Below are 11,860 nucleotides of genomic sequence, written 5' to 3' on the forward strand. Positions count from 1 at the left end.
GCCATTGGAGCTCATTTTCCCCAAAATAAAACCCCCCTAGAGCCATGAACTCTGTTAAATTCCTAAAATGACGATAACACCACTTTCAGTTTACTTACACGTGTGCTATAGGACTTATGAAATCAAACACTTATTTGATTTATTTCTGGGTATAACGAAGCAAATCATCAAATTATTTTGAACATTAGAAACAAAATACACTCTTCCTTTCCTTATTTGGCGCAGTGGTAGAGTGGCCGTGCACAACCCGAGGGTCCCTGGTTCAATGCCCACCTAGTACTAACCTCGTCACGTCCGTTGTGTCCTGAGCAAGACACTTCACCCTTGCTCCTGATGAGTGCTGGTTAGCGCCTTGCATGGCAGCTCCCTCCATCAGTGTGTGAATGTGTGTGTGAATGGGTAAATGTGGAAGTAATGTCAAAGCGCTTTGAGAACCTTGAAGGTAGAAAAGCGCTATACGAGTACAACCCATTTATCATTTATTTATGAATTACAAAATAAAAATGAACGCATTCCAATATTCTGAGGGCATACAACTACGGAATATTCATTTGACACAAAATTGAAAACAACTACCTAGTCATCAAAAAAAGAACAGCAAATTAATAAAAATATAAGTAAATAAAATATATCTCCTTATTTTATCCGTCCATTGCTAGGAGTTGACCGCTAAAAACAATTCAATTGTTTGGCACCAAGAGATCAATCAATCAATCAATCAATCAATGTTTATTTATATAGCCAGGGCAGGGAGAATTCACACCCAGTGAGACGCCAGTGACAATGATGACTATGAGAAACCTTGGAGAGGACCTCAAATGTGGGCAACCCCCCCTCTAGGGGACAGAAAGCAATGGATGTCGAGCGAGTCTAACATGATACTGTGAAAGTTCAATCCATGGTGACTCCAACACAGCCGCGAGAGTTCAGCTCAAAGCTGATCCAAGACAGCAGCGAGAGTCCCGTCCACAGGAAACCATCCCAAGCGGAGGCGGATCAGCAGCGTAGAGATGTCCCCAACCGATACACAGGCAAACGGTCCATCCTGGGTCTCGACAAGCGGTCCATCTGGGTCTCTACTCTGGACAGCCAGTACTTCATTCATGGTCATCGGACCGGACCCCCTCCATAAGGGAGAGTGGGACAAAGGAGAAAAAGAAAAGAAGCAGCAGATCAACTGGTCCAAAAGGAGGTATATTTAAAGGCTAGAGTATACAAATGAGTTTTAAGGTGAGACTCAAATGTTTCTACTGAGATGTCACATAAGGACTGTGAAATACATTTCCATCGAAAATATATTCAAATGTGTTTTATTTTTCCTATGATAAGACCCCAGAGCCCTCCAAAATAAAAACTGTTAAATTCAAATGAACTAACTAAATAAAATGAAAAATTAATAGCTCAAGTACCATATTTTCCGCACTGTCAGGCGCACCTAAAAACCTCAAATGTTCTCAAAAGCTGACAGCGCGCCTTATTTATGGACCAATATTGAGCCACAACAGGTCTCGAAAATACGGTAAGCAGCCGCCGACTTCATTTCCCCCCGCAAAAGAAGAAGTGCGCGGTGCATGCTGGGATATATGCCGTTTCTGTGTGTTTATGTAAAGACCCCAAAATGGTTCTTATTAAAGGGGAACATTATCACCAGACCTATGTAAGCGTCAATATATACCTTGTTGTTGCAGAAAAAAGACCATATATTTTTTTAACCGATTCCTGAACTCTAAATGGGTGAAGTGTGGCGAACACCTTTCTGTTTATGCCTCTCTGAGCGACGATGTCAGAACGTGACGTCACATCGGTACTCAACGCCATTTTTCCCTACACATCAGACGTATCGAGTCAAATCAGCTCTGTTATTTTCCGTTTTTTTCTACTGTTTTCCGATACCTTGGAGACATCATGCCTCGTCGGTGTGTTGTCGGAGGGTGTAACAACACGATCAGGGACGGATTCAAGTTGATTTACGTAGAATGTGCATCGATTAGGACGGCATGCTAATTGATGCTAACATGCTATTTAGGCTAGCTGTGTGTACATATTGCAGCATTATGCCTCACTTGTAGCTATATTTACATCTAGCCTTTCCCTCCATCCAGATTTAAAGCCAAACAAACACTTAGCAATCGAAGGATTTAGGTTGCTCCAGTGTCCATCCATCCGTCCATTTTCTACCGCTTATTCCCTTTCGGAGTCGCGGGGGGCGCTGGTGCCTATCTCAGCTACAATCGGGCGGAAGGCGGGGTACACCCTGGACAAGTCGCCACCTCATCGCAGGGCCAACACAGATAGACAGACAACATTCACACTCACTTTCACACACTAGGGCCAATTTAGTGTTGCCAATCAACCTATCCCCAGGTGCATGTCTTTGGAAGTGGGAGGAAGCCGGAGTACCCGGAGGGAACCCACGCATTCACGGGGAGAACATGCAAACTCCACACAGAAAGATCCCGAGCCTGGATTTGAACCCAGGACTGCAGGACTGCAGGACCTTCGTATTGTGAGGGAGACGCACTAACCCCTCTGCCACCGTGAAGCCTGCTCCAGTGTCAAGAGATGCAAAAGTCCCCCGTTTGGTTTTTACCGGCGATGGTAAAATTCATGGTAATCATTGTGTTAAAAATAGCGTTCAAAATATAAAACACTCATGCATTTTGATCCATCCATTTGTTTTCTACCCCACCTGTTCAACAAGTTGCATTTAGGGTAAGAAGTATTTTATTTATTGTTGATTAGTTTCAGAATAACAATATTATTAAAAAAGAATAAGAGACTTATTATACTCTTACTCAAAAATGCACGCATTTAGTTGTATTCAGTGTTAAAAAATATTATTTGTCTCTCACAAAAATACATTTTAAAATATTTGGCTTTCATGGCTCTCTCAGACAAAAAGGTTCCCGACCCCTGATCTAAAGGATGCAGCCTCTACTATACCGTCAATTCTATGCGCCTTATATATGAACAAAGTTTTAAAGTAGGCCATTCGTTGAAGGTGCGCCTTATAATCCGGTGCGCCTTATAGTGCGGAAAATACGGTAACCATTATTTGCTTACGTTCGGTTTCAAAGACAAAGGGAGCCACGGCTCAGGCATGAAAGAGCCCCAGGTTGCAGACCCCTGAGTTAGCGCAACTGAAATGTTTGAATGTCCAGGGTGTGTGGCGTGGGTAGATGTTGGAATGGTTTGAATTGAGAGGTTTGTATATCGCCCATTCATTTTTCAATGTGGGATTTGCATAGATTTTATATTTACCATTCATTGTCAATGAGGAGAAAATTACTTGGAAGTCCGGGAAAGGGACAACATGTTTTGGGTTCGATATATGTGAAAAAGTAGTGTGGGTTGAAGGTCTGACTGGGGTAAAAAAATGGCCCAAAATTTTGGGCATTGTACAAACCCCATAGCGAGTGAGGTTGGCACATATAAAATAAAAACAGAATACAATGATTTGCAAATCCTTTTCAACTTATATTCGATTGGATAGACTGCAAAGACAAGATATTTAATGTTCGAACTGAGAAACTTCTTTTTTTTTTGCAAATAATCATTAACTTAGAATTTAATGCCAGCAACACATTGCAAAAAGTTGCCACAGGGGCATTTATACCACTGTGTTACATGGCCTTTCCTTTTAACATTACTCAGTAAATGTTTGGGAACTGAAGAGACCAATTTTTGAAGCTTTTCAGGTGGAATTATTTGCCATTCTTGCTTGATGGACAGCTTAAGTTGTTCAACAGTCCGGGGTCTCTGTTGGGGTATTTATATGTGTGTGTGTATATGTATATATATATATATATATATATGTATATATATATATATATATATATATATATATATATATATATATATATATATATATACATATATATATATATATACATATATATATATATATATACATATATATATATATATATATATATATATATATATATATATATATATATATATACATATATATATCAGATCACTGATCAGCATATTTTTGCACAGTTTAAGAACAACATTTGTCAACCAGTTATTGGAATTTAGGGATTTCACCATCTACAGTCGGTAATATCTTTAAAGGGTTCAGAGAATCTGGAGAAATCACTGCACGTAAGCAGCAATGCCCGTGACCTTCCATACCTCAGACGGTACTGCATCAAAAAGTGACATCAGTGTGTAAAGGATATTACCGCATGGGTTCAGGAACACTTCAGAAAACCACTGTCAGTTACTACAGTTCATCACTACATGTATAAGTGCAAGTTAAAACTCCAATATGCAAAGCCAAAGCCATTCATCAACAACATCCAGAAAAGCCTATGGTTTTGCTGGCCCAAGCTCATCTAAGATGGACTGATGCAAAGTAGAAAAGTGTTCTGTGGTCTAACGAGTCTACATTTCAATTTGTTTTTTGGAAACTGTAGACATTGTGTCCTCTGGACCAAATAGGGAAGAGAACTATCCAGCTGTTAGAGGCGCAAAGTTCAAAAGTCAGCATCTGTGATGGTATGGGGGTGTATTAGCGCCCAAGGCATGGGTAACTTACACATCTGTGAAGGCACGATCAATGATGAAAGCTACATACAGGTTTTGGAGCAACATATGTTTGTGGGTTCTTCCGAGGATGTTGTAGTCGTAATGATTTGTGCAGTCCTTTGAGACATTTGTGATTTGGGGCTATATAAATAAACATTGATTGATTGATTGATATGTTGCCATCCAAGCAATGTCTTTTTCATGGACGCCCCTGCTTATTTTAGCCAGACAACGCCAAGCCACATTCTGCACGTGTTACAACTGCGTGGATTCGTAGTAAAGGGGTGCGGGTACTAGACTGGCCCGCCTATAGTCCAGACCGGTCTCACATGTGTGGCGCTTTTTGAAGCCTAAAATTCTACAACAAATTGTTCAATGGACTGCAGAAACACTTAAGCTGTACATCAAGCAGGAATGGGAAGTAATTCCAGCTTCAAAAATTGGTCTCTTCAGTTCCCAAATGTTTACTGAGTGTTGTTAAAAGGAAAGGCCATGTAACACAGTGGTAAAAATTCCCCCGTGACAACTGTTTTGCAATGTGTTGCTGCCATTAAATTTAAAGTTAATGATTATTTGTGGAAAAAAAAACAAGTTTCTCAGTTCAAACATTAAATATATTGTCTTTGCAGTCTATTCAATTGAATACGTCGGAAAGGATTTGCAAATCATTGTAGTCTGTTTGTATTTATGATTTACACAATGTGCCAACTTCACTGGTTTGGGGTTTATTTATAAAAGACATTGATGGAGTTTTTTAGAGTGCTTTCTAAGTAGAAAATAGCGACTCCAATTACTGCCATTGTTAGCTGACTATTGCTAGCATTTATTCATGAGTTAGAATGCATACAAAAATGAAAAAACTGTGTGCGCTTGTCTCACATAAAGATTGTCCATGATAGGCAACATTAAAAAAAAAAAAAAAGCAGTTCCCCTTTAAGACATAGTGAGGAAAAACTACACACCCACAACTAATAGTACCACAAGTAAACAAAGTACTTCACCATAACACACACACACACACACACACACACACACGCATGCAGTGGTTTTGACCGAAAAGGCTCGAGGAGCTCTCTAAATAGCCTCTTGAATCAACAAGGCCAAGGGGTTAAAGGTCAGAGTTGATCGAAAGAAGCCCAAGGAGAAAAAGGGGGGGTTAGGTGGGGGGACAAGGAACAAACACTGGATGGGCGGGGAGGAGGGGGATGACACAGAGAGATTTTGGCGGGAAACCAGAGGCCGACCTGCAAAGCCACCTCTTGCAGGCAGACAGTGAGTCAGAGTCTGCATCCACCCACACACACACACACGCACACACACACACACACACACACACACACACACACACACACACACACACACACACACACACACACACGCACACACACACACAGAATTGAGCTTAAACAAAAGCCTTCCACGCACGTACTGTGCAATGATGTCATCCTCTTTTCCTATGGAGCAACGCTATAGAGGCATGACTCAACATTTTGTGCACACGCGTATGTGTGTGTGTGTGTGTGTGTGTGTGTGCGTGTGTGTGTGCATCTGTGTTGTGTGTGGGTGTGTGTGTTGACTCATGAGGTCAAGGTCCACATTTCAAGCCTGATGTCACTTATCACTGACTAATCCTCTGAAACATTCAGAGGGCGGGAAGCAGTCGGGAACTGGAGGGAAACTTTGTGAGACACCTTGCTCAGTGTGTGTGCGTGTGTGTGTGTGTCTCTGGTACGCAATCCTGTAGTAAATGACATTTGTGGTTTGTGCTAAAAATAGGGTTGGGTATCGAGTATCGAGTATGGATTGGAACCGGGACTAACTTTAAGATTCTCCCAGAATCGTTCAAAAGTTGAAATTTCGATTCCTAGTTTCGATACCCAGTCCACCGACCGGAAGATTAAAAAAAGTCCGCCGACCGGAAGAAGAAGCCGCCCAACACCAACGAAGAAGCGCCCACCGCTGGAAGTGTTAGCATAGCCGAGCCTATGTAGCCGAGCGAGTCAGTCAAGCATGGATAGCGGGCGTCGGCGGTCGAAAGTATGGCTTTATTTTACTAAAAAAACATGAAATATCGGTGAAATATAACACGTGCAACAGGACTGTTTCGTGCTTTGGAGGGTGCACGTCGAACATGATGAAGCACCTCCGAGACCATTGAGTACAAATAAATGCGTGTCCCGTCTTCGTCCTCCTCTGCCTGGCACCTCGGTGACTGCACAGCAGTCCGAATCCGGTAAGTAAAACAATATATATGCAATAAATAATTTGTTTTGCGCCAACGTTGAGGCAGCTAACAAATTAGCCCGTGTTTTTTTTCATAGGCAATTTACAACCTGCTAGCCAGGCTCCGCCATGTGCTCAGCGTACTCCGTTCACCGTAGCGGCAATGGGGAAGACGTCGGTGCCACAGACGGAAGAGTGCCACAGAAAGGTCACTGCACACATAGTCAAAAGACTCCAACATTTAGGTTAGTTAAGCAATAACGGTAGAGCTAAGCTAATTGATACTGGGCTAAACAGTAACAGCAACATTACATGTTTGTTTATGTTTGCAGGGATATGGTGAAAACTCTCAACCCAAAATACGTACCACTTTCCAGGGACTACCTGGCAAACACATTGATCCCGGCACGGTACAAGAAGAATCGGAATCGAGAATCGTCAGGAATCGGAATCGAAACAAAGAATCGGAATCGGAATCGTTCGAATTCAAACGATACCCCACCCTAGTTAAAAATGCTCGGGACGACATGATAGCATTAGCGATACCAATATTTTGGTGCCGCTCCGGGTATTTCAATACTTTTCGATACTTTTCAAAATAAAGGGCGCCAGAAAATCTTATGATACATTACAATTGCGTTTTTTAGTAGTCAAAGAACAATTTGGGCATTAAATAAGATAGTGAACATACAAGACAACATCTATTTTAGTAGTAAGTAAGCAAACAAAGGCTCCTGATTAACCTGCTGACATATGCCGTGACATATTGTGTAATTTATCATTCCATTTTTTTGTCAAAATAATGAGGGACAAACGGTAGAAAATTTCTTATTTATCTACTTCTTCATTTACTTTTATCCATCCATCCATCTATTTCCTACTGCTTATTCCCTTTGGGGTCGCGGGGGACGCTGGTGCCTATCTCAGCTACAATCGGGCGGAAGGCGGCGTACACCCTGGACAAGTCGCCACCACATCGCAGGGCCCATTTACTGTTAATATCTGCTTATTTTTTGTTTTAACATTTTTTTTATATGATTATGTTAAAATGTAATAATCACTTATTTGTTGTGTTTTGTCATTTCCCTGCCTTCTCTTTTTTATGGTGTCTGTTTTCTTCTGTTAATTAGTCTCCAGCGAGACACACCTGCAACAAATCCCTACCTAGGTGTAGTTAAGCTCGTCACAGACAGCTGGGTCCTGTCAGTTATTTTCTCCTGCACCTCCCACGTGCATGCGCCTGCTTCACTTCGTCAATCCTGGTATGTTGTCTCTCCTTATTCCTGAAATTCCTCACTTCTTTGTGCTTGCTTCCTAGCCTCCCTGAGGTAAAGAGGATTTTGTGTTGGAACTTTTGTTGTGCTCAGTGCGCCCTGGGCTCTTCCCCTGCTGACCACTGAGGGACCTGTTTTTGTTTGTTTATTCATGGTGTGCACTTCTGCCCCATCGCCTTTTGCACCTCCTTGACCAATTCCTAAGATAATTTTTCTGTTGTTTGAGACTTTACATTAGTTTTGGGTGATACTACAAATATTTCTAAGGACCCGATACCAGGTAGCTACGGGATCATGCATTGGTCATAATTAAAATTCTCTTGTGTCCAGGGACATATTTACTTAATAAACAATACAAAAAATGGCAAAAGGTTCTGCGATAATAGAAAATGTTGTAATTATTGTCCATACAGCTTTTTTACTTGGTATCTTTATAGTTGATATTTGTATAGATCCACACATGGCATTTGTTTACATTCAGGAGTGCTAGATTACCATGAATTGATTTACCTGCACCCCGACTTAAACAAGTTGAAAAACGTATTTGGGTGTTACCATTTAGTGGTCAATTGTACGGAATATGTACTGTACTGTGCAATCTACTAATAAAAGTTTCAATCAATCAATCAATCAATCAATCAATCAATCAATCAATCATGCTTGTGGTTAGCTATCGAATTCTCCAGCTGTGTGTAGTAAAGCATGTTTAGCTATTCCTTGTCCTGCAGGGATGATACTTGTAAGAAACTTACTTTATCTGTCGCCATGGAGGCGAGGATTAGTGATTTACAAGTAGCTAAAAACACTGTGCTAAGTGTTAATAGGTTAAGCCAGGGGTCGGCAACCAAAAACGTTGAAAGAGCCATATTAGACCAAAAATACAAAAAAATAATCTGTCTGGAGGTGCAAAAAATGAAAAGTAGTATAAAAGTGTTATAATGAAGGCAACACATGATGTAAGTGTCTATATTAGCTATAATGGCCAACTGTCAAAATGCTGCGGGCTGAAGCAAATCTTCGTTGACAGAAATTTTGAATTTTTTTATCTATTCTACACATTTTTACAACATTAAAAAAACATTAGAAGGCGAGTTAAATCATGGAAAATACTGTCTCAGAATGGCCAAAGGTATGGATGTTTGTGTCCAAGTTAAAGGAAGCAGCAGGCTGTTTTCTTCTAATAAATTTATTACAATCTTTGGCAAGCTCTGTAATGTTTGCTGTGGTCTGGAACAACATGGCGCACAAACAACTATCAGAAATGCAGCCAATGTTACATACAGATAATAGGCATGAGACATGCAAAACAAAATTATTTACAAAGAGAAAAAAAGTAAAGGAAATTAAATGATCTCAAATACACAAATGAGGCATAATGATACAATAGGTACATACAGCTAGCCTAAATAGCATGTAAGCATGGATTAGCTTGCAGTCATGCAGTGACTAAATATGTCTGATAGCACTCCGACTAGTCAATAACATCTACAAAGGTCACATTTGTGCATTCAGAGACAGCATAAAACGTTTGGTGGACAAAATGAGACAAAGGAGGAGTGGAAGGTTTTATATGTAAACAAACTGTTGCGTCACAGCCCCACACTATGGGGAGTTCAAGAACCGCCAAAATTAGTAGGACAAAACGATGTTGACCAAATCCTCTCATCAGTGAAGCATACACATACCATTGTGCATTGTCTGTGTCATGCTTGTCCTCAAACAAAAAACATACTAAAACAAAACAAAAAAATTCACCCCCCCCATCTTTTTGTATTTGTAATATTGTATTTTTCGGACTATATGGTTTGGCCGGGGGTGCTACATATATCCTGGAGCGACTTATGTGTTAAATTATTAACACATTACCGTAAAATATCAAATAATATTATTTATCTCATTTGCGGAAGAGACGAAGAAAATGTCAGCAATCGTCACACACACGTCAGCAATCGTCACAACCAATAAGGGGGAGGGTCATAGCAGAAGTGAATTGTGGGTCATGGAATGCTAACTGCTATATGCTATATGCTACTGCCGTAGCTAATATAATCAATCACTTCATTGTTGGCGGTAACTTATAAAAAAATGGCACCGAAAAAGAAATCATGTACTAAAGATTACACAATATCAAATAATATTATATATCTCATTCGCGGAAGAGACGAAGAAAAGGTAAGCAATCGTCAAACACACGTCAACCAATAAGAATTTGGCGGGGGAGGGTCATGGCAGAAGTGCATTGTGGGTCATGGAATGCTAACTGCTACATGCCACTGCAGTAGCTATTAAAATGGATCATTTCATCGTTGGCGCTAACTTATAAAAACTGAGAAGGGCTGAACAAAAATGGCACCGAAAAGGAAATCATGTACTGCAGATTACAAGCTGGACGTAGGGAAATATGCAGCAGAAAACCACAAGAGGAAAAGGGCGTACCTTTGGAGTTGGCGGAGTTGTTTAGAAGCGACATCGAGGAAGAAGATTTCATGGGATTTACCAATTAGAAGTGAGAGATTGTTTGGTAAACGTATAGCATGTTCTATATGTTATAGTTATTTGAATGACTCTTACCATAATATGTTACGTTAACATACCAGGCACCTTCTCAGTTGGTTATTTATGTGTCATATACCGTACACTTATTCAGCCTGTTGTTTGCTATTCTTTATTTATTTTAAATTGACTTTCAAATGTTTATTCTTGGTGTTGGATTTTATCAAATAAATTTCCCGAAAAAATGCGACTTATACTCCAGTGCAACGTTTATATGTTTTTTTCCTTCTTTATTACGCGTTTTCGGCCGGTGCGACGTATACTCCAAAGCGACTTTTAATCTGAAAAATACGGTAATTTAAAAAAAATGCTCCATAAAGCCACGAGCGTGGCACTAAAGAGCCGCATGCTGACCCCCGGGTTAAGCTATTAACACTTCTGTCTTCACCCTGTTTCTGCTTGTAAGTGCTCTGTGTGTGTTGACACACGACATGCGCCTCGGCTCATTTTACCAGCAATATCACCACGGCACGTCATCAACCATCCATCCATTTTCTACCGGTTTTCCCTTATTTTGGGGGGTGCTGGAGCCTATCTCAGCCGCATTCGGGCGGAAGGCGGGGTACACTGCGGACGAGCCGCCACCTCCTCGCAGGGCTAACACAGATAGACAGACAACATTCACACTCACGTTCACACACTAGGACCAATTTAGTGTTGCCAATCAACCTATCCCCAGGTGCATGTCTTTGGAGGTGGGAGGAAGCCGGAGTACCCGGAGGAAACCCACGCAGTCACGGAGAGAACATGCAAACTCCACACAGAAAGATCCCGAGCCATTGAACCCAGGACTACTCAGGACCTTCGTATTGTGAGGCACATGCACCAACCCCTCTACCACCGTGCTGCTTCATGTCCATGAAAAATAAAAAGTACCCGTATTATTTTAAAGTACAATTTTGAATCATTTAGCACCGTGGTACTTTATTAGTAGCGGTACACCAATCAACCCTTTGTAACCGATTTTGCTGAAATTTCACACACGTGTGCTATTTGTCCCCTAAAAATGTGTAACAAATTCCAGGATGATTCGCCAAAACCCCCTGAAGTAGGGAGTGTGAGAAATTTCAAACTGACCTATTGGGGTCACACTTTGGGGGAGGGGGTTGATAACAGCGCCACCATGTGGTGTAGTCGTCACACAAATAATAACCCAGACATCACAGTATAGGGGTGCATGTACCACACGCCATTAGACTGTACAACTCCTATCTGGGGGCTAGGGGGGGTACTTTTCATGGCCTGGACTTTGGTGCGATTTGATTTCCCGAGGT

General features: G+C 41.1%; 1 long non-coding RNA gene across 1 annotated transcript; it reads left to right on the forward strand.

Annotated features, from left to right (window-relative positions):
* The first annotated feature begins 6,013 nt into the window (after nt 1-6,013).
* LOC133548729 (uncharacterized) lies at nt 6,014-8,687 on the forward strand. Its single transcript, XR_009805925.1, has 3 exons — nt 6,014-6,769; nt 6,858-7,004; nt 7,092-8,687. It is a non-coding gene; the product is annotated as an uncharacterized LOC133548729 (long non-coding RNA).
* The last annotated feature ends 3,173 nt before the right edge of the window (nt 8,688-11,860 follow it).

This window comes from Nerophis ophidion, linkage group LG03 (genome assembly GCF_033978795.1).
Source record: "Nerophis ophidion isolate RoL-2023_Sa linkage group LG03, RoL_Noph_v1.0, whole genome shotgun sequence".
In the NCBI taxonomy this organism is placed as follows: Eukaryota; Metazoa; Chordata; class Actinopteri; order Syngnathiformes; family Syngnathidae; genus Nerophis; species Nerophis ophidion.